At 50.7% G+C, this 21,276-nt stretch overlaps 1 pseudogene; it reads right to left on the bottom strand.

The window, feature by feature from the left end:
* Window positions 1-14,655: 14,655 nt before the first annotated feature.
* Window positions 14,656-20,844, bottom strand: LOC136057305 (G protein-activated inward rectifier potassium channel 1-like; annotated as a pseudogene).
* Between the last annotated feature and the right edge of the window lie 432 nt (window positions 20,845-21,276).

Raw genomic sequence — 21,276 nt, 5'->3', positions numbered from 1 at the left:
GAGAGCTGAGGGAGGGAGCAGGGTGGGGGGTGAAGGACGTGGGCGAATGCATCTGCTCCCCCTCTGTGGTATCCTCAGGCAGGAGGGTGAAGCCCTGGGGCTGGTATGGGTTGTCCCTGGGGAAATGTCACCCTGGAGTGAGATCTCTCATATCTTATTCTTATGGGATCTGGCAGAATTAAGCCTGTAAATAAGGATGGGGTGAGCTGAGCTGCAGCAGAGAAGCTCAGGGCACTGGTGTTGGACTGGGAAGAGTGGGACAGCAGCTCCAGGTCCCCTGGTGCTGAGCCTGGCACAGAGCTGGTGCTCAGCCCCAGCCTCCCCGTGTCTCCGGAGCTTCTTCCCAGCAGTTCTGATTGAATCAGAAGGGAGTTAATTTCCCAGCCTGCCGAGATGATGAGCTAAACTAATTGCTGCCTTCATTCCCTATGCAAATCAGCCATCCGCTGGCCGGCGCTGACAAAGCTTGCAGCATCTGCGGGATGCGGGGCTGCGCGTTGATTGCTGCTGCCTCTATGACATCCGCACCGATCCCAGCTCCATCCCCTCCGGCACCCTGCTCAGAGTCAGCCTCTAACCCTTCAGCATTATGGTCTCAATCACATTGTGGGTTTTTTGTTTGCTAAAATGAACTCCTTTTCCAGTGGGTTATGGCTTAGCAGCTGTCTGCCGGGCGGTCTGCAAGCCCAAACCGGAGCCAAGGAAGGAAACTGTGTGTTGTGCTCTGGAAATCAGGTGAGAGCTTTAGGAAGGTCAGATGAATGAAGATCAATTGGCTCAGAGTAATCTGATTGGGATGAGCAGCGCTGTCTGCGGGAGATGCAGCTCTCTCTCTCAGACCTGCTGGAATTCTCCAAGTAAACAACGCCGAGGACAAGGAGGAAATTGGTAAATGCAATTTTATTCTGGCTTCCAGAAAGGTTTTAATGAGGTCCATGACATGAGATGGAAACGCAGATGCCAGGGGTTGGACATTGGCAACGGTGACCTGGGCGAGGAGAAAACCCACCAGGGAGGAGCAGTGCCCGTTTCTCAGTCCTTTAGTGATTAACCTTCGCAGGAACTCCCCAGCTGCGGGTGCTGGGATGCCTCAGCGAGGTCCCTCTGCCCCCACACTGCTGCAGGATGCTTTAACATCTTAATAAATCGCGGGTGGTTTGCTCCGAGAGCCGTGCAGCCCAATGCTCACTGCGCTGAGGAGCTGGGCGTGAGGAACAGGGCCCGGCTGCAGACTCCCCCGGGAGCCACGAGACATGCTGAGAGCAAACAAACCATTACAGCCTCTGCTGTCGCCAAAACTCTCCCCTGTGTTCTCTCCGCTGCGTGCAAACAGCACAACAAACACGCACGTGTCCTCGGCTCGCTCATGGCCAGGGGCAGAGGGGGGCTGTGCGGGGGGGGGGATTTCTGCTGGAATGGGCTGAAGTCCTCCTCCTGAGGATGGAGCAGGGCAGGGGTGGGCTTTGGGGATGGGTACTGGGAGAACTTTAAGGTTCCTTCTAACCCATTCTATTCTCTGGAGGGCAGAGCATCCCTTGTGTTGATGCAAGGAGTCAAACCAAAGCCCCGTTGCATTTTCTGGCACTCTGAGCATGAGAGCAGGTCGGGGTGGCTTTCCTTCACCCACCTCCACCAACCCAGGCACGGGAAAGTGCACGGGATCCATATGTCACCACCCAGATGTGGCTGAGCCCCCAAATCATCCCCAGGGGGTGGGGGCTATGCACCCCTTATTCTGCCCTCTGGGTGCTTCTGAAGTCCTGGGCAGCCCCAGATGGACGAGGGACAGAACCCCTCTGAAACCTGAGCTGTGGCTGCTGGCAGTGATGGATGGGCTGGGGGCAGGCGGCTGCTTCTGAACGTCTCCTTGTTGTAAAAGCATTACAGCTCCCTGGCTAATAAAGCGAGGGATTTGCTGAAGCTGCTCGAGGTCCCATTTTCTCTGGAACCCATTTCCACGGCATGAATCACTGAGAGGAATGAACTCAATTAGTTCAGACAGAGGCAGGAGATAAATCAGGGTCCCATTAGGAAACCCTGAGGTTAATTTATGGCCCCGAGGAGCACTGGTTGTCTCCCTTCTCTTTTCTCCATAAGCAACCTGCTTCAGAGCAAGCCAAGAACAAGGTGGGATCACTGTTATCTTTCCCTGCCATGGGAGATGCACTGGAGCTATTCAACCAGCTCAGCCCTTTGCCTTGACCAGATGACCCAGATCCGCCAGTGCAGAGTGATTTTTTCTTTTTTCTTTTTTTGCAGGGAGTACTCATTCATTCTCTTGTTCATTCATCGAGTGCTTCCTGCGAAGGGATGCTCGGAAGAAAGCAGGAGCCTTCCAAGAAATCTGGGCTGGCATTTCCTTTGCAGCAGCCCCACAGCCTGGATGCTGGAGCTTTGCCCCATCACTACGTAAAGGAGTTACACGGGGCTGCATCCTGCTCTCCCTATTCCTCTCATTGGGTGATCGAATCCCTGCTAGAAGAAGGGGTGCTGCTGATGGGGAGAGCACTCTAGGAGGAGCAAATGAGCCCAAGTTTGGTCTCTGCCCCTCCTGTAAGCCCTGAACTTGAAGCTGGGTGTTTGGTGAGTGCAGTGAAACTGCACTTTTACAGCAGGAACCAGAACAAGATGCTCTTATGAATAATGTAGCTGCTCTGGTCTCCTTCCAGTCAATGGAGAGGGACAGGAATCTTCTGAGGACAATTTATATCTTAGGCTGAATCACTGCCAAGGATGAAAGAGGCATCTCCATCCCTGGCTGAGGGATCTGTGCACAGCAAACAGCCCTGGGTAGGCACGAATGCTGGCTGCTCCTTGCACACCTCTTTCCTCTGGGAATAGCAGTGGGCCTCCTTAGAGGACATCACTCAGGTGGGCACAGTGCCTTCTCACTTTGGGTGCAATGGGAAAAATGAAAAACAAATAGGTGATGCACTTGAACCATTAGCATGTGGGAAACCTAATTGTGGAGCATCCTTTGCACCAGCTCCAGCACGGATGTGGGCTGCAGCTCCAAAGCTGATTTGGGCCCATGTGGGGAGTGGTTTCTGCCTCTTGGGGGTGAAGAAAGAAATGCTCTTCTTGCTGCAGCTGCCAAGAAAAATCCCAAGTGGGAAAGCTTGGGAGAAGCCTACAGAAGCAGCCATGGTGCTCGTGGGCTGCAGCCTCGTGCCATGGCACTGGTCAGTGTCTGGATAGATGGAGCAGAGCCCAGAGCAGAAGCCAGCTCTGGTCTTGCACAAGGACAGCTCATGGGACTGCACAGTTCCATCCCAGTGCTGAGCAGCTCCTGCTGCACAGGTGGATAATGAGAGGAACACCCAGAAAACTGCATTCCTCCCCTTCCCCCTCCCCCCCCCCCCATTTATTTCTGAGAGGCGTGGGATCATCTGAACCATAGGAAGCACTGCCCTCTGCTCAGATGCTTGGATGTGGAGATTTCAGTTTGTTTTGGCTGGAGGTCTTTGCTGAGAATGGAAACACGACCCACTGTCACGTCCTTTCTCATCAGCTTGAGCACTTGGCTTGATTGCGCTGCCTAAACAACTCAGCCCAAACTCAGCAGCTACTCCTTGCTCCAGATTTCTGAAATATCCCTTGTTTCCTTTCTGCCTGTCGCTTATTTAACCAGGCAGAGCTTGGAAAGCTTTTAATGATCCTTTGTACAGCCTCCTCTGTGTCAAAGCTGGCTCGTGGCTTGCTCTCCCACATCTTCTGCTCACAGCAGATTTCCCTGGGACATCCTTGGGAGTTGATCCAGGAGTGAGGAGCATCTTTCATCCCCTATCTCTGGTTTGGCATGACAGAGGTGGGCATGGGGCTGGGGCAGGAGCTTTGGCTTGTGCATCTCCAGTCTACATCCAGCATCCCTGTCTACACCCTGCCAGAGAAAGCAGCTGTGCTGAGATGCAAAACAGCTGATGGCAGCCTGTGCTGGGCAGCTCAGCTCAGAGACTGCATTAATTGAGGGAAGCAGTGGCTGCAGGGCACAGACGGAGGAGCTGGAGGCAGTGATTGATCCGTCTGCTGCGGTGTCCTGAGGCTCTTCCATGAGCCCAGGCAGGCTCTGACAGCACTCTGCTGTGGGACAGCAGTGCCTGCATCATGCAGGGTGGGTGATAGCACCCTGACAGCACCCAGATTTTTGGGAAGGGTAGCTGCATTGAGACGCTGCGTGGCTCAGCACTGAGCCCTGCTGATGCTCTCCAAGAAACTCCTACAAAATCTGTATTTCCAGCACCTTTTGAGGACATAAAAACGTAACCAAGCCATGCTGCCAGCTTTTATTTTCCCCCTTTTGAATTCAATTTACAAAAGAAAGGAAAAAAAAAACAACCGCACTCCCCTCCAGTCCCCATCTGCTCAGTAGAAAGCAGCTCTGGAATGTTCCCTTCAGGCGGCCATCCCTGGGCTGATCCATCCCCATGGCCACACATTCCCAGTGCCACACGGGGACCAGCCCTCACCCTTTCTGCATTCAGAAGCTCTAAGGGCAGCAAAGCTGCCATAAAACAGAAAACCTTGGGAAAAAAACCCTCACATTAACGTGTCCCCGGAGTAACCAGAGCTGGCCCCGGCATACTGGGGCTCTCCATCACGGCAAATTAACGCACGCTCCCCGGATAATGTTGCAGAGTTTGGGGCAATCTGCTGCTAATAGAGTTTCCCAAAGATATTAAGAGCTGACAGAGATTTGGGTAAAAGCAGCAGCTTTGCTCCGTGCTTTTCCAGACAGAGCATCCCTTCCCCAGCAGCTGCCTGTGGCAAGGACAGTTTTTTGGGAAGAGCCATGAGAAGGAGGGCATGGGGTCCCCCACCCTCAGCCTCTGTTCACTCCAACCACCCTCTTTACTCATGTTGTCACCAAGCTCTGGGCAGTGGCGTGCATGCAAGAGGGAGGTGGTAACCCCAGTGCACCACCTCAGCCTGACCCCTAGATATCTCCATCCTTGCCCAGCCCTCTGCCAAGCAGTTTTGGGAATGGCCATGAGCTCAGTATTTATTAGCCATCATAAAACCTCCATTCCAAGGCCCCAGGGAGCAAAGCTGCTGCAGCACAGACTTCCGAGCCACTGCTCAGGGACGTGACCCCACATCAAGGGGCTTTGCACGAAGCAAGGACAGTGGGGAGAGAGGAGATGGTTCTTACCAGGGCCAAAAAATCCCTCCTGCCCTTTTTATTTAGCTTTTATCATTGATATGGCAGCTTGTGTCTAAAGCTCTTTGCTGTCTCCACTGAGGAAGACAGAGAAAGGTGAGGCAGGTTAGGATGTGGAGAGACATCGGGATGCTGATGACCCTCAGTGCTGCCTGGTCCATCCCTGGAGCACCCGACCCTCCTGGCAGGGTTTGGCCACCCAGTGGGTTCTTTCCCTCCTGGTTCCACCTCCCTCATCTGCTAGGGATGAAGGAGCAACTTTGGAAGATGGGGAGAGCAGTGGTCCTCACCATCAGTCTGTTTAACTTGCAGAGAGCGCGAGGCTTAATTGAATTCAATGATTTAAGGATTTCTCCTCTGCTGAACAGCTGTGACCATGCCCCAGCTTCAGCATGAGGGGTTTCTGTTCCCCACCATGCTGTCACTCATCCTGAGCACCTTCATGGATAATTAATCTTTCATCCGAACAATAAAAGAATACTTTCTCCCTGTTCTCCTTCACTTTTGCAAATCAATTCCAGGCGCTGGGTACAGCAGCCCCGGGCTCTGCAAGACTGCACTCCTCCAGGTCCGGGACCACGAGCAACGGACTCTGCACTCCCAGCTCCTCTCATCGGCTCTGCCATTAGCCCGGCAGATTGCTCAATTAGCAGCAATTTGAAAACTGAGCTTGAATCCTAATGCGGAGCCCTGGGCTAATTGTGGGGTAATGAAGCCCAGCCGGGCTGGCTCCCAGTGCCTACAGCTCTTGCTCTGAGGGATTTTGTCCATGGGTGGGAGCGAGCTGTTCCTGTGGAACCCCCCCACCAAGCAGTGCTCCAGTGATGGAGAGCTGCATGCCAAAATGCCTCTGCTGGGGGCTGTCCAGTAGCTGAGCCCCCACTCAGGGTCCTGTGTGTGCCGGTGGCATCCCCAGCACCATGGCCTCCCCTTGCCACGTCCAGCTCCAGCACAGACGTGATCTCCTGCCTCTGTCTCCAGAGGATCTGAGAGATTCGGGCTCTCCTGAGACCCGTGCAGGGCTCTGGCTCCCTTTACACCGTCCCCCAGGACCCATTCAGCCCTGGAAAGTCTGGCTCCGATAAACTTCAAAGCTTCCTCTGTGCGCGGCCATTAGCCAAAGTGATTTTTTCATCTCCGTTTCATGCTCAGACTCATTATTTCTGCTCCCTGCTGCCGAGGTTCCCCCTGAGAAGCTGCCAAAGGGGCTGGACTGGGGGGCCAGGGGCATGGGGCAGGGTTTGCCATAAAGCACACAGATCTGATCTTCAGCTTTTCAGAAAGCAAAGCAAAAATTGGAGGAGACTGTGCATGATGCATCCTCTCTGTGCAAGGAATTATCCTGCAAGCTGGAGCGTGGAGGGGCAGTAATGGGGGGGTGACTTCTGTGAGCTCTCCAGATCCCCCCTGGGGCTGGATCCCTCTCTGCTTTGCGGCCAGCTCAGCTTATGGTGGAGAACTCAAGGATGTGAACTGCCACAGGGCTGAAGGACAGAGCTGGGGGCTGCCCAGCGGATGTCCCCCAGCCCCAGGCAGACAAAGAGCCTTTCAGAGGGCTCAGGCGAATGGGATGGAAATGCTCATAATTGGCTTTCTCAGCATCTTTCTCCCTATGCTTTGTGATATGGCAGAGCAGATGAGTTAAGGATGGGTTGGAACAGCCCCTGAGCTGCCTCTTTCCCAGTATCTGCAAATTAAACATGATGTGTGTCAGCGGGGAATTTGGGGAATCAATTGGCAGACAATTAAAGTGCGTTGAGATCTGGGTGTATGGAGAAAGAGGCAGCAGAAAGCGCTGGTCTCAGAGAGGTCCTGGTTGTTAGTGGTGCCAGGGAATGAAGATGCTGGGACAGAGCCATCGGGGAAGTAATGCCTGGGGACTGGTGGAAATGCATTTGGCAGAGGAAGCCCAAATCCTTTTAGAAGCTCAGGGAGTTTGGACTCACGTGGCAACTGCCAAAATGCTCTCTTTGGCTCAACCTCAGCCTTGGGCACAGCGACGGGGCAGTTGAGCCCAGAGCAAGGCATGAGGTGAAGCAGAAACTCTTTGCTTTTGGGGATCCCCGGCCTCAAAACATCCCCCAAAATTCTGCTGCACGTTGCCGAGATGGCCACTGCCAATGTGAGCCCTGCAGAAGCTCAGCCCGGGGTTGTATCACCAGCACAGAATCATAGAATACCCTCAGTTGGAAGGGACTCATAAGGATCAGCGAGTCCAACTCCCAGCTCCAGCACGGGACCTCGCTGCCATTTGGGGACCGGGCAGTGACTCACGATCCCATGGTCGCTGCTGTCCCCCCCGGGCGCCAGCACTCTGCCTGCAGGACAAAGGCAGCCCAGCCTGACCTCAGCCGGCATTTTGGGGAGGTTTCTTTTCACGTCCGCTTCCACAAAGCGTCGGATTGTTTCGTTCAGCGATAGCATTTCTGCCTCCTACAAAGGGGGGGACAGAGGGGGAGGATCTTCTCCAGGGACTCCTGACAAGTGACAGGAGCAACCCTTGTGTCTCGATTGCTGCAGCATGGATCCAGCCCTGAGCTGGCTGTGGGTGTGGGGTGCTCAAAGGGGCTGCACAGAGGATGCTCTCCTGCACCTGCTTCCCCTGGGAAGCAAACTGGGTGCAAAATGTCAGGGCTCCAGCACCGCACCCCTTGTCCTGTCCCTCTGTGTGCGGGCTCAGAGGGGTGAAGCGACATTGGCAGAGCTGGGGGACAGCACCAAGGAAGAGGAGGGGAAAAAAAAAGCCATACAAATGGATCGCAAACACACAAGCACACGCGTCGCCGCAGCGGGAACCGATCAATGCGGCCGCTGGGAACAGCCCGGCGGGACCGGGGTCACGCAGACAACAGCGAGCACCTGGGACTAATTGCACTAAATAAATGAGCAATTAAGGATATTACAGGAAGACTAAAACATCCCAGACCTCTCCCTGACCCCCTTGCAGTTCCCCTGGAAACAGCCGGCGGGTCCAGGCAGCTCTGCCTGGCTGCTGACAGCGGGATGGGGGCTTTGGGGCACCCCCCCCCCCCCCCTTCAAGATGCGAACCTGCTCCTGGGGCACGGCTGGGCAGGCAGCTGCTGGTGGCAGGGTGAGAATAAGTGCTATTGTGCAAGGGGCTGGCATGGGGAGACAGGGCAGGGTTTGTCCCCATACAGGCAGAGCCCGGCACGGGAGGATTCCAGCTCTGGGCTGGGGGCTGTGCAGTCAGTGGAATGTGGTGGTCCTGGCCCAAAAGCTGAACTGGACTGATTGCTTTGCTTTAGAGGTGTCCCCAAGACCGTGCACAATACATCAGCACTTCTCAGTGAGGATTATTCCCCTCTGAAAAGACCCCAACACCATAGAGCCCTCCTCAAAGCCTGACTGCACCTCCCTCAGAGAGTTTGCTTTTTTAGTTTTGCTCTCAGTACCTCAGGAACCACTCCTGTCCTTTCAGCACGCCCGCATCCTCAGCAAAGCTGCTCCCACCACACAAAAATAGGCCCCCAAAAGGAAACCAGGGCTTCTCCCCCACCCCTTTGCCCACCCTCATGCCTGTGCTAGCACAGGGTGGCTCCCTGCAGTGCTTCCTGTAGCACAGGGACACAAATGGAAATGCATTTAGAGCCCCTCCGTGATGGGTTGAGGAGCAGAGCACAGCCAGCAATGAATATAACATGAACAGCAGCACAGCACAGCACAGCATTGATTGCCATTGCTTTCAGGTGGGTGTAGTCCTGGGGGCCAGCAGATGGACAGGAGAAGTGATGAAGGTGTCAAAAAAGAAAAAAAAAGAGAGGGAGAAAGAGCAGAGAGGAGCCCCCAAGGCTGAGGATAAGGAAGACACTTAGTGCTGCTTGGGATATGAGCAGCTGAGGGCACCTCCAGGTGAGCATAACTGTGTTGTGCTCTGGGGAGAGGAAAACCTCCCCATAGCTGCTCTCAGTCATGTGATAAGGAATTAATGAGCAGATAATGAGCTAATGAGGAGGAGGGTTCAGCCCCTCCTGGGGCTGTAAGTAGGGGTGTGATAGCGGTAGTGCTTGACCCTTTTTGGGTTTGCACAGCTCTGAGCATCATAGAAGCTTTTGTCTGCAGTGCTGTGAATCTTCCTCAGTAGGAGATAAGGAGCAGAAGCTGAGGTGTGGCTGAGGCTTCAGGTGGCTGATGCTGTGGGATGTGTGCTGAAGTTGGGGTCCCTCCAGGCTGGGCTTTTCCTGCCCCCCTAGATCCCCTCTGCTCACTGAGCATATGCTCAGCCAATAGTCCATTTGCTGAGAAGGAAATAAAAACGTATCCAATTAAAAAGCTGGTAGCCACAACGAGAAGAGGGTCAGTGGTTCACTGCTAATGCAAGCAGATTTTGTTCTGATTCATTAAGTCATTAACTCCCTTTTAATTGGAACTCCTTTATGGGGAATGCTTTTTACCTTTACAGAGAAAATGGGAATTGAGCAATGGAGTAAACCCCACTAACAGCATGCTGTGCTGCTGGGGAGCCCTGTACCTAACTGCTAGGAGCTCTGCTGGAGGCTCAGGGTCACATCCTGTGTTCCAGTGTCAGGGTCTGCAGCAGATCCCAAAGCACAGCCCTGCATGGTAGAGGAATAAATAATAAAAAGGGATGGAGCTCCATCCCTTCCCCCTTTTTATTTTGCTCAGCCAAGTGAAGTGGGAGGGGAAGGAGCTAGGGGATGGTTGGATGGTGTGAAGGAGCTAGGGATGGTTGGATGGTGTGGGAAACATAACAGGGCTGTTGGTTTTGAGGGCAAAAGTGTTCCCTTGCTCAGCCCCAGCCTCCTTGGGCTGCTGGATGGCAATTAGCAGCCATTACAGCCTCGCTGGGAGCATCTCAGGGATTAATGCAGCTGCTTTTAGACTGCTGCTCTCTGCCACTGAGAAGGAAACTTTGTTAAGCAGTGATAAGCATCGAGAGCAGCATCCAGACCAGCAGAGCTGGCCTGGCCCTGGTGCCCACGGCTCTGCCGGGCTCTGGGAAGCCCAGTCCTTCAATTCCAACCACATGGGTGGCTGCTACAAGTGACTTCACCCCAAACTGTCGCCTGTTGGGATTAGGGCTAATCACAGCTTTCTCCAAACCCTCCAGGATTTTCCAGCCTCAGACTCCTCAGTGTGGTTGTGCTGGGTGGGTTTGCTTCCCCAGGGTGAGTCAGGTGAAATTGCTCAAATGAAAGACAGGCTCAATTTTAAAGCAGATTAATTAAACTGCATTAAGTCCCTGTGTGGACAGAGTTCAGAATGAAAACAGCCTTTAACTCGATTTCTCTGACTTGCAAATTGTGGCAGGGAAGTCAGCTGAAATCACATTAAGGCCGTTTCCACTCTGAACCGTGTCCTCACAGGGGTTTAATGTAGTTTAACTAATTTGATTTAAATGCTCATTGAGATTAACTGGGTTACATGCCCTGTGTGGGGCTTGGATCTGCTTGGGCATGGGTCCGGGTGGGAGGAATGTGGTAGCAGCCTGAGCCCTGTCCTGTTGTGTGCAAACCAGAACCACATTTGGGGTTGGAAAAAGCTGGATTTCTGCTGAAAGCAATTCTCTCATTTGAAGGATGTCATGGAACAACAACAATAACAACAAAGCACATGTGGAAATGGAGGTGGTTCAGGGAAGGCATCGTTTGTTAAAAAGAATGAGGAAAAAAGGAGATGAAAGAGATGTCATCGTGCATAAATGCTCTCTGGTTTTTGGCTGCAAGGCTTAGGGCAGAGCTGCAGCAGCCTGGGATGCACGTCCCTGGGGACATTGGCTGATGGACATTTAAATTCTCCGGCGTTTGCACATCTCATGCCATACATTTTTTTTCTGGGAGCACTCAGGGCTGGGAGACACTTGGGAGGCTGCACAAGAGAAAGCTTTTTGTTTCTTGAGCACTGCCGTGGCTGCATCACTGGAGGACAATGAGCTGCTTCTTGCAGCATGAGCTGGCATCTTGGCTTGCTGAGGTTTTGCCCTGTGGAGGAATGTTCCCCTAAAGTACAGTGGATGGCTGCAGCAGTGTTAAAGACTGCGATGAAGGTGACAGCTTGCAGCCCTGGGAAAAGGGGATGCTGCTTTTGCTGCCTGTTAGTGGGATTGAGCCCTGAGCTGCCGCGGTACGTGGCCTCGTTCACATCGATCCCTGGGGCACAAAGAGGTGTCAAACGCTTCTGGCTGCTTTGCGGAGAGGAAACGCTGCTTTTCCGGCAGTGAGCAGGAGGTCTGTGGGGGTTTAGTGCAGCTGTTGTGTGCTGTGATGGCTTTCAGATCCTATCCTGTCCCATGCGCTGATCGTAGCTCAGGGCTGCTGATGCCGGATGGTTTTTATATCTATCTGCTGTTTCAGGTTGTGTTTTTGCAATGAGCATGGATTTTCCCACTGAGTTGCAATGAGCTCAAGATGCCGAGTGTGGGGACTGCAGCTTCAAAATATGAAGGAGAACGCAGAGCTTTAACCTTCCACAACACAGAGCCTCCATCCCCACTCTGCAGACAGAATTCCCTATCCCTGCTGGGAGAATTCAGACTTATCTTCATCCCCTTGAATTTTGAGGCTGGATCAGGGACAATGGGAGACAGCACGTGCAACAGCACATCAGCCAACGCTGCTAGCATCACCCTGCCTGAAGCACCCTCCGGCTGTTCCCTGCACAAAGGGCCCATTTTTCTCCAGTTTTGCCATTTTTTGAAAGCTGCTGCTGAGCCTTTGTCCCATGGGTGTCAGCAGCTCTGGGATGAGGGGAGAGGAGGTGGGGTCCCACAAATGGGATCCAGCAGATTCCTTGGTTAACTGGATTGGCCACGCTGTGATTCAGGGAGGACCTTGGGGGCTATTGATGCCACTTTATCAGCCAACGTCGCCCCAGTTCTGTGGTTTGCACTGTGGCAGTGCACCACTTTAAGGCCCTTTCCCAGTTAATTTACCATTTCCACGTGCTGTTTTCTCTCTTTGGGAAAACTCTTGTGCAGGGAGGGAAAGGGAATGGAGAGGTATAATCTGCAGCAGTGCATGCACCCAGGATGGATGTGCAGCGTGGGGCATCCTGGCCGCAGGGATGTCCATAAACCCCGAGTTTAATGTGCCCCATGTGAACCCCGCGCTGACAGGAATCAGCATCGTGGAGTTTATAGCGGCTTTGTCATCGGTTGGGAAGGTATTTGACGAGATGCAGCGAGACAGAGCCCTCGAAGGGCAAAGTCATCCTTAGGGGAAACGCCGGCGTTGGTGAAGGGAAAGACTACACCTCCCAGCGTGCCCCGCAGCCATCATGGCCGCCGGGCAGCGTGACGCTAAAGTACTACCAATCCCAGCGTGCAACGCGGCTCAACATGGCTGACCGGAAGCGCTTCCGGTTGCCTGCTTGTCGCAGCCCTTGGCTGGAGGACCACAGCTCCCAGTACGCTGCCCCATTCTGACAGGCTCGGCCCCGCTGTGGGTAGCAGTGAAATAAAAGCGTGGCCCACCCAGCAGCGGCGGCGCCGCTCCTGCCGCCCGCTCCTGGCAGCGCTGCGGCTCCGGTTGCCCGGAACGATCAAAGGCCTCAGCGAGAAGCAGCGCGCATGCGTCGTCACGCGGAGCATGCGCTCTTAGCCCAACTCGCCGGTGCGCTGCAACGCGCATGCGTGACGCTATGAGCGAGGGCAGTGCGCTTGCGCAGTTGCTGGGCGGACCGGAGTTTTGCGCATGCGCCCTGAGGTAGGCGGGCAGCGCCCATGCGCGGAGCCGCTGAGGGGCGGGCGCTGCGTCGTCCCGCTCCGGGCACCAGGGGGCAGCGCTGCCCGGAGCTGTGTGGAGGAGCGCGCTCTTTCGCGCTGACTGACTCACAGGAACGCTCGAGGCCCGAAGGGAATGTGATTTTATTGTGTATCGGTTCTGGATGTTCTGGGGTGAGTCATTGTGGTACGTTTAATATGTAAAACCACAGATCTCAGCACGTATATAACGGTGAAGGTCGGGGGGGGAGGGGGAGAATGACAACCACAGACAGCCACACCTGTGCGGAGTACAAGTTCGGAGCTTCAAGCTGTGTGTAGGAGACCAAAAGCAAAGTGATGGTGACTTACCCAGGCCGAGCTGGCCCTGCGTGGATGTGTCCATTTGCCCATCCCATCTCACCCATGGAGGGTGGATGGGATCATTTCCTCGTGGAGTGCTCTGCTGTGGTGAGTGCCCTCTGCGTGGGAGGAATGATGGGTTTGGGATGTGCTCCCTCGTTGGTAGGAAACCGACTGCTTTCACATGCAGAGGTGGGCAGTGGAAGAGCTGAATAGAAATAGGATTGTGCTGGGAGTGCAGAAGCACAGGGTGTTCTAGAATGATTGGGTTGGAAGAGACGTTAAAGGTCATTGAGCTCCATCTCTCTGCCATGGGCTGGCTGCCCCCCACCAGATCAGCCTGCCTTGAGCTCCATCCAGTCTGGCTTTGGGAAATGCCAGGGATGGGGCTCCCACACTTCTCTGGGCAGCAGTGCCAGAGCCTCATCCCCCTCTGTGCAAGGAACGTCCTCCTCCCATCCAATCTAAATTTCCCCTCTTTTAGTTTAAAGCCATCTCCTCTTGTCCTATCACTATCAAACTGTGTAAAAAGTCAGTCCCTTTCCTGTTTATAAGCTCCCTTCAAGTATAGGAATGCTGCAATGAGGTCTTCCTGGAGCCTACTCTAAGCTTAACAAGCTCAGCTGCCTCAGCCTTTCTTCATAGGAGAGGTGCTCAAGCCCTTTGATCATCTTCATGGCTCTCCTCCAGAACCACTCCAACAGCTCAGCATCCTTCTTGTGCTGGGATTGAGTTGGATTCCAGTTCTCACCATTTCCCGATGTTCAGTAAGGCAAGCAGTTTCAGTTTTTGCAGCTTCAAAACCAGAAGAGTGTTTTTCCCTCTCGTTCAAGCCAGTCGTAGAAAACTCTGTGTAACACTTTAAAGAGATACTGAATACCAACACTTAAGGTGCAAATCTTCACTCTTATCTCTTTGGTCATTTCTATAGAGAAGGTTGTCTGTTCTAGGGATGATATTCTCGAATCTTCATCAACTGAAAGTAAATCATCATTATTAGCAAAAGTGCTTTGGGAGAATGTTCAGATCATTCCAGAGAATGATCCATCCAGGGATTTGGTCCATGCTTTGTGAAAAAGCATCTACAAATATGGAAGACAGCATCAACTTGTGATGAGCATGCTGCTGAAGAGTGTCAGGGCAGGGACTTCTTTGGCACATCACTCTAACCTTACTGCCTCTCAAATTAATATTAGGCTGCATAAATTAGATCTGTACAGAACAATTATACAAAAGGATTCATCCTTCCAGAAAGTAGGAAAACCAAATGATTTCGTTGCTGTAAGAAAACTCTTTCAGGTCAGTAGTCTTGAATGTTGTTTATGAACAATGACTCATATGCTTCTGCTCCTAAGGGAGGTGATCAGAGTTTTATTTTGCAAAGTTTGGCAGGCAGATTGTCTTCCAGTTTCATCTTTAGAGCACACGTACTTCTAGGCAACTTCTGGACTGAGTCTAAGCCTCAGCGTTCATTTTTAGGGCTTTCAGCTGTATCCTCTCATCACCGTCTTCACCGCTGGAGATGGAACTCATTTCTTGAATATTCAGAAGATCTCCAGTACTGCAAGTCTTCCCTGTGTTACCAGAACTCATCCGGAGGACTCTTTTTGGAAGGTCTTCCTTTCTTGAGCTGATCTTCTGAAGTTTAAAAGGGAGTTTGTTTTTTTCTCCTGCAATATCGATGCAGTCAAGTGAACAAACTTTTTCTTTTCTGGTTTTGTTGTCAACAGGACTATTCCAAGAGGATGACAGAGACAGGTTTTCTTCTTGTTCTTTGACACTGTAAGGAGGAGTGGGGACTTCAAATGTAGCATGAAACTGAGAATAATCGACACGGAAAAAGCCATCTTCTAGGGACATTACTGGGAGGAATCTGTGACCCCAAAGAACTTCATCTTCTGTATATGAGGTCCTAGCTTGGCACGTCATTCCTGTAGAAACAGAGGCAGAGTGTGAGATTGTAACATGAAGAAGTAGACCAGTGGTGCTCCCTAAGACAGGAGTCACATAAGAATCCTGTACTCCTCTACATGGCTGCAGAGGCTGGATGAGAACTAGCAGAGAGTATCTCTTTATAGAGAGTAGCAGAGAGTAGTGCAGAGCCCTCCTGGAAGGGAGGTCTCCTTTAGCATGGTGGAGGCCCACGAAGGTTGGTAGCTTATGACAGGATGTTACAGAGCGTGCAAGGATCAACAACTACCTTGCTAATACCAAGACTGAAGACAAAGACTTAACAGTGAGAGCACACGTTACCATGTCTTACCTGTAGTCTCAACAATTCCTTCAAGGATGACCACTATTTCAAATTGCTCGCTTCTAAGCGATCTTTGTGAGAGACAAAAAAAGGGGCTCTTTGAGTTAATTTCGTGACAGATGGTTAATGGAGAAACTAAAAACAGCTGGTCAGCTCCAGTTCCAAATCCAACGTCCAGTTCGCACTGGTCTAGCGGCAGAAATTCCCCCTCTGGTGTCTGTCGGGACTGGAGATGAAAAGACAGTTCAGTGAGCACTGAGTGAAGCAAAACACAAGATGAAGTTTAAACCTGTCCCTCTCATAACATTATTATCGTGGTATAAGGTCATCACATAGAGATACAAGCAATGCTAAGTGTGTGAAGCTGATATGTGTGACCAATTTTGACCTTTTTCGTGCCACCAGAGCTCATCATCATCTACAAACATTATGATGACATGACATGTATTGTACACATCACTGATGATAGTATCAGGTGCCACAGTTTACTCCCTATGACAGACACTTGCTATGAATGTCGTGCAGCAAAAGTTCCCATTGGTGAGAACAGAATCAACAAGCTGTGTGTGTTTTAACGAATTGTTTGAGTCCACATTGTGTTATTTTTATATGTTACTAAATTTTGTTTTGCAGAAACTGGTATGCATGCTCAAAGGACTTGAAGGTAAGCATCACAGTAACTGCAGAGAACATCTGGTGAGTTACATTTGCACAAAACTGTCCGAGTCAGTATTACTGATGACAATGCTAATGATACATCCCTTCCAATTACTACACACCACATACTACATGGCATTTCTTAGAGTCATTATTAAGCTAAGTGCCCAGTTTGTATTTGCATCATTTCATTGGCCCATTAAAATACTCATAGGTGTTGGTTTTTGTTTTTAATCTAGCTCCCTTCAATTTTCCTGATATTCAGAACACAACAGAAAACATGCATCAGTTGACCACGCAGGTCCTCAGCTGATGACTTTAAAGGTCGCTGCTGGAAACTGATTGTTAAAATTGAAGCTTTGCAGACCTATTTAAAATCCTTCCTGTTTTATTGCCTGATTAGAAAGCACATAACTGTTTGAGAAGCTTATTATTGATCATAAATGATAGATAACTACGTAGTTACTAGATCGTTCTGTTTTGATAAATGTGCTGGTTCCCTTATGTGGAAACTCCATCCGTTAGTGATAGGGAACAAGCTGAAGCAAGCAGTTTTGCTGTTGACTTCAGTCTGATTGGTTCTCTTCAAAGCAAAGGAAGCTTCTGTCTTTAACAACAACAACAACAAAAAAACCCCAAGCAATAGCTGTACTTTCAGATGGTCTCTCTGATTTACTCGTGCATTAAAAATGCAGAATATCTAACTCCCTAGCATTTACTATATTTCCATAACCAGTTTTGATAGCTGGTGGAGTACTGATCCTTACTGAGTGCAGTGCATTGCTTTATTTATCTGCCATGTCTGTGGTTTTCTGCTCAGGAAAAAAAAAAGTACATATTTCTATCTAAATAACCAGGTTGTCCCTTAGGTAAGAGGTGGTTTCTCCACCACTGTGGAGGACAAGGGAAATGTCAGCTTATTGCTTGTAAAAATGCTCTCAAGTATTACTAGTGCTTTGAAAGGTAAAATAGAGTTGGTAGGAAATAAAAGGGATCAAACCCCCTACTACTTAGCAATTGTGACACTCTGTTATATGCAAAGGTGTAATCAACCTACTGCAAAAATACCTCTTCCCTTTTTTTTTGAGGGAAGCTGCAGAACCAGGTTGCAGACTCTGCTGCTGTTTTTGTTGCCTGGCTACTGTTCAGCAGGTGCACAACTCAGTTGGCAGCATATGATCTTTGCTCCAAGGCAACAAGGTTCAACATGAACTGTGTGAACCACGTCAGCCTCACACGTCCCCAAAGTTTTATCATATGCTATTACCTAGCCAGATATGTGTATATTTGCACAAATCACTGCCTGGATGAACTGTTTTCATCTACAAACAGTTTTCCTCTGGGGAAAAGTCTTCAATCAAATCAACACAGTAGTAAACAAATCCTGTGAGGATGATTAGAGATAACAGATCTGGGAGAAAGCAAAAGGTTGTGCTTGAGGTGTTTAGCATCTGCACACAGTACAGATTTATGCAGAGCATGGAGAATTTTAAAAAGAAGCTTATTTGTTAAGTAAAAATAAATGAGCCTGAACAAAGATCGTTTCAGAGCTCTAACGTGCAAGACTTCTAGCCATCAGTCTGTTGCATTCAGCTTTACTCAGAGGAGCACAGAAGGTGGCACAGGGCTATGAACTGTCAGCAGTATGTTTAGAAGGGACACCTGTGATTCTTTATTTTGACCTCCCACAGAACCAGATAACTTTCACAGATTAATATGCACTTGAGCCAGGACACAATTAGTTAGAAATGCCCCAGCTTTGATTTTTAATGTAGCAAGAGATGGAAAATCCAAAGGTTAGTTGCCTCACAGCTAAGAAAAAAATCCCAACTCCTTAGTTATCTAGGTTTTTCCATCTGTGCCATGCACTGATTGCCACACAGTGGATGCTGCTTGCTGCTGTTATCACCAACAGGATCACTCAGGTCTATTGGTAAGTCTGGGAGCTAACAGTCACAAATACAGTTCACTGTGACACAGAAAAGGCTGGGACTTTTAAGTGTACTTTTTCAGTACTAGTTCCAGTCAGCTTCTTTGTGCACCTTAGATTGGTGTACTTTCTGTACAAAGGTAACTCCCCCATTGGTCCCACTGAAACATTAAGCTTAGAGCTAAATACAGCTTCTATCTCAAGGGGCAAAGTGTGGTGAGACATGCTCCTCTTTCACATTATTTCACTGTGACACAAGTAAAACATCTTGCTATCTTATCCAACGCAGAAGTGTAGCAAGATCAGCTGTCAGCAGCACTGCAGGAAGCACAGCCAAAAGCACGAAGCACAAAATAGGCAGGACTTGCTACAGAGAAATGGTTCGTGAGTTACGTCACGTTTGCCACAGGTTTACAGCACACACAAAGGAAACTGCTGCAAAGCAGCTGATGTAAATTCATCTGCTGCTGGAACAGCTGCTGCCTCTGCTGGGACAGTGTGTCCAGTTCAAGGGACACCTTGACAAACTAGTAAGCATTTAGAAGAAGACCAAGGGCTATGGGCTAGAAGACACTCCTTGTAGTGAGGACTGAGGGTGCAGCTCATGCACATTTACTTGTCATCGTTCTTGTGGCAATAGCTGAGATTTGCCAAAGGTCACCACAAAGCTTGAAGACAAATCACAGGCATGATGATCATTCGTAAGAGCTCAGGTATTACTCAGGGATTCACTGCTTAATCTGTGAAACAGCTATTGTAAAACGAATCAGTCCTTATGTTTTCTCTATACGCCAGCATTGTGCAGCAATAGAATTATTAGCAAACGGTGCACCAGGCTGTGCACTCAGTGTGCTATTTCAGGAGAAGTTTACAGTGAATTGCCATCACTGTAAAATCACAGCTGTGACACTGCTCCTGTTCTGCTTTGACTTGCGTTCCATCTTAGATGATGGCCACGAATAAATACATTAGAGGAGGATTTCTGATCGGTTTTGGTGCTAGAAATCAGCAGAAATAAAGGATTATCTGGCCTTCTGATTCCTACAGTAATTGCTCCATTATAATTCTGTGCAGTTTATTTCCGTGTACAAATCCAACCTCTTTTTGAATCTTGGTAGATCTCCATTTTAAAAGGAATTCTTTGACAAGAAAAAAATTAACAGCCAAGTCAAGCTTTCAGCACAAAGAAGGGGAAAAGCAACCCTTCACATTTACCATTGTCTTATCAGCTACCCTATCAGGCTTGTTTCTGCAGATTATTAAAACGACCAAGCAGTGGCTCCAAAAAGCAGATTACCACAGAGAACATGAAACATTTATGACATTCCTGTTCTGAAATTTACATAATCACCAGGATTCAGCTGCTGATGCAGCCCGTCAGGCATGCCCCTGTGACAAGACACAGCTGCTGAGAGCTGCTCTGTTGCTTCCTCTCAACGTGCCACTTCAACCACACGGTATTTTCCTCCCATTCTGTTCTTACGCAGTGTATCTGAGGACTCCCATGGCTGCCAAATGGTTTTGTCTCCTTTATTTATTTATTTATGTAGTCATTGAATTGAACTTTGGGTTCTTTTTTTTTTTTCATTCTGAATTATATTGACCCCTCATCAGCACTTAATAAATAGTGGTGAAAATCAAAGGGCTTTTCTGCTCAAGCTCACATGCAGACCCTCTGCAATGCTGGAAAGCTACAGGCAGGAGCCATGGGGGTAAGGAACTACAAGCTAACCCCCCCCCCCCCCAGAATGCCCTGAGGGGAAAAAAGAAAGGGGGGTCAGTGCAGCTTGGCTGCTCTTGGTACACAAGACATGGTCTCCCAGCACCACCCACCACAACCTGCTGCCCCATCCTTCCTGCTGCCACGCTGGGCCTCACCTTGATCAGCTTGCAGCGGATCTGGGCAGAAACCATGTGGCTGTTGCGGAGGTTGCCGACCCGGAACATGAGGCAGAGCTTGCCATCCCTCTGCGAGACGACTGCAGCACGGCTGAACATGAGGGTCTCGGCTCTCTTCTTGGGCTGTGACATCTTGATGAACATGCAGCCGATGAGGAACGCGTCGACGATGGAGCCCAGCAGTGACTGGAAGAGGAAGAGCACGATGCCCTCGGGGCAGCGCTCGGTAATGTAGCGGTGCCCATAGCCAATGGTGGCCTCAGTCTCTATGAAGAAAAGGAAGGCAGAGGGGAAGTTGTACACGTTGGCCACACACGGGCTGTAGGTGTCATCGTGCGCCCGGTGCAGGTCACCTCGCAGGTAGGCGATGCCCCACCACATCGAAGCCATGACCAGCCAGGCGACCGTGTAGGTCAGCAGAAAGATGAGCAGGTTCCAACGCCACTTGAGATCCACCAGCGTGGTGAAGAGGTCGGAGAGATAACGACTGCTCTCACCGCCCAGGTTCCCGTGTTGCACGTTGCAGCGCCCGTTCTTGTCCACAAAACGCTGCCTCTCTCTGCGGCCACCTCCGGCGGCCGGGCCCACCGCCTGGTACTCATCACCAAACTTCCTCCGTACCGCAGCCATGCCGCCGAGCCCTCGGTGGGATGCGGGATGCAGGGATTCCCGTTGAGCTGGAGCCGCCGCCGGCGCTGCCCGCAGCCAGCGGGAGAGCCGGACCGGTGGGCGGCAGCGGGGCGGAGCGGAGCTCGCTGAGTCCCGCAGGATCTGGAGGACAGCGAGGTTCCCCAGCAGCGTCTGGCTTTGGTCCTCAGCCGGTGCCCTGCTATGTCCAAATCTCGTCTCAGTGTAGCAGCCGGGCAGCGGAGTGAGGATAATGACGGGAGCGGCAGCCAGGCATCCGCTGAGAGGCCGCGCTGCCGGCAGCGCCGGGATTTGAAAGGGAATTCCTGAAATAGGTCAGCTTTTAAAGGGATGCGAACATGCTAATCCTTAGCCTGAGTTTAAAAGAAAATCGAGATTCCAAAGGCAAACGAGGTCTTATCTACCAGAATTAGGTAGTAATTACATCTACGAGTTGTGCGTTTCTGTTTACGGTCCAGTGAGCAGAGATGTTAGGGAAGAGCTCCCTGAAAGCTTAAGTGATTTTAATGCAGTTCCTGGGTTTTTTAATGGGCTGAAAAAGATCTGAAGTTGGCAGTGATAATTATTAATTGTGTTAGAAGCTCTAATTGGGGCTAGGCTAGTGATTTTTGTTGCCCACCATATGAATATTTAAAATGCAGGTGGTTTTTTTTCTCCTCTCAGAAATAATCAGTATTTTAATTCTCAG

The sequence above is a fragment of the Cyrtonyx montezumae genome, unplaced genomic scaffold, assembly GCF_038088225.1.
Source record: "Cyrtonyx montezumae isolate F1298 unplaced genomic scaffold, pur_monq_1.0 scaffold_61, whole genome shotgun sequence".
NCBI lineage: Eukaryota > Metazoa > Chordata > Aves > Galliformes > Odontophoridae > Cyrtonyx > Cyrtonyx montezumae.
This window is presented reverse-complemented; position numbering and strand designations above follow the sequence as displayed.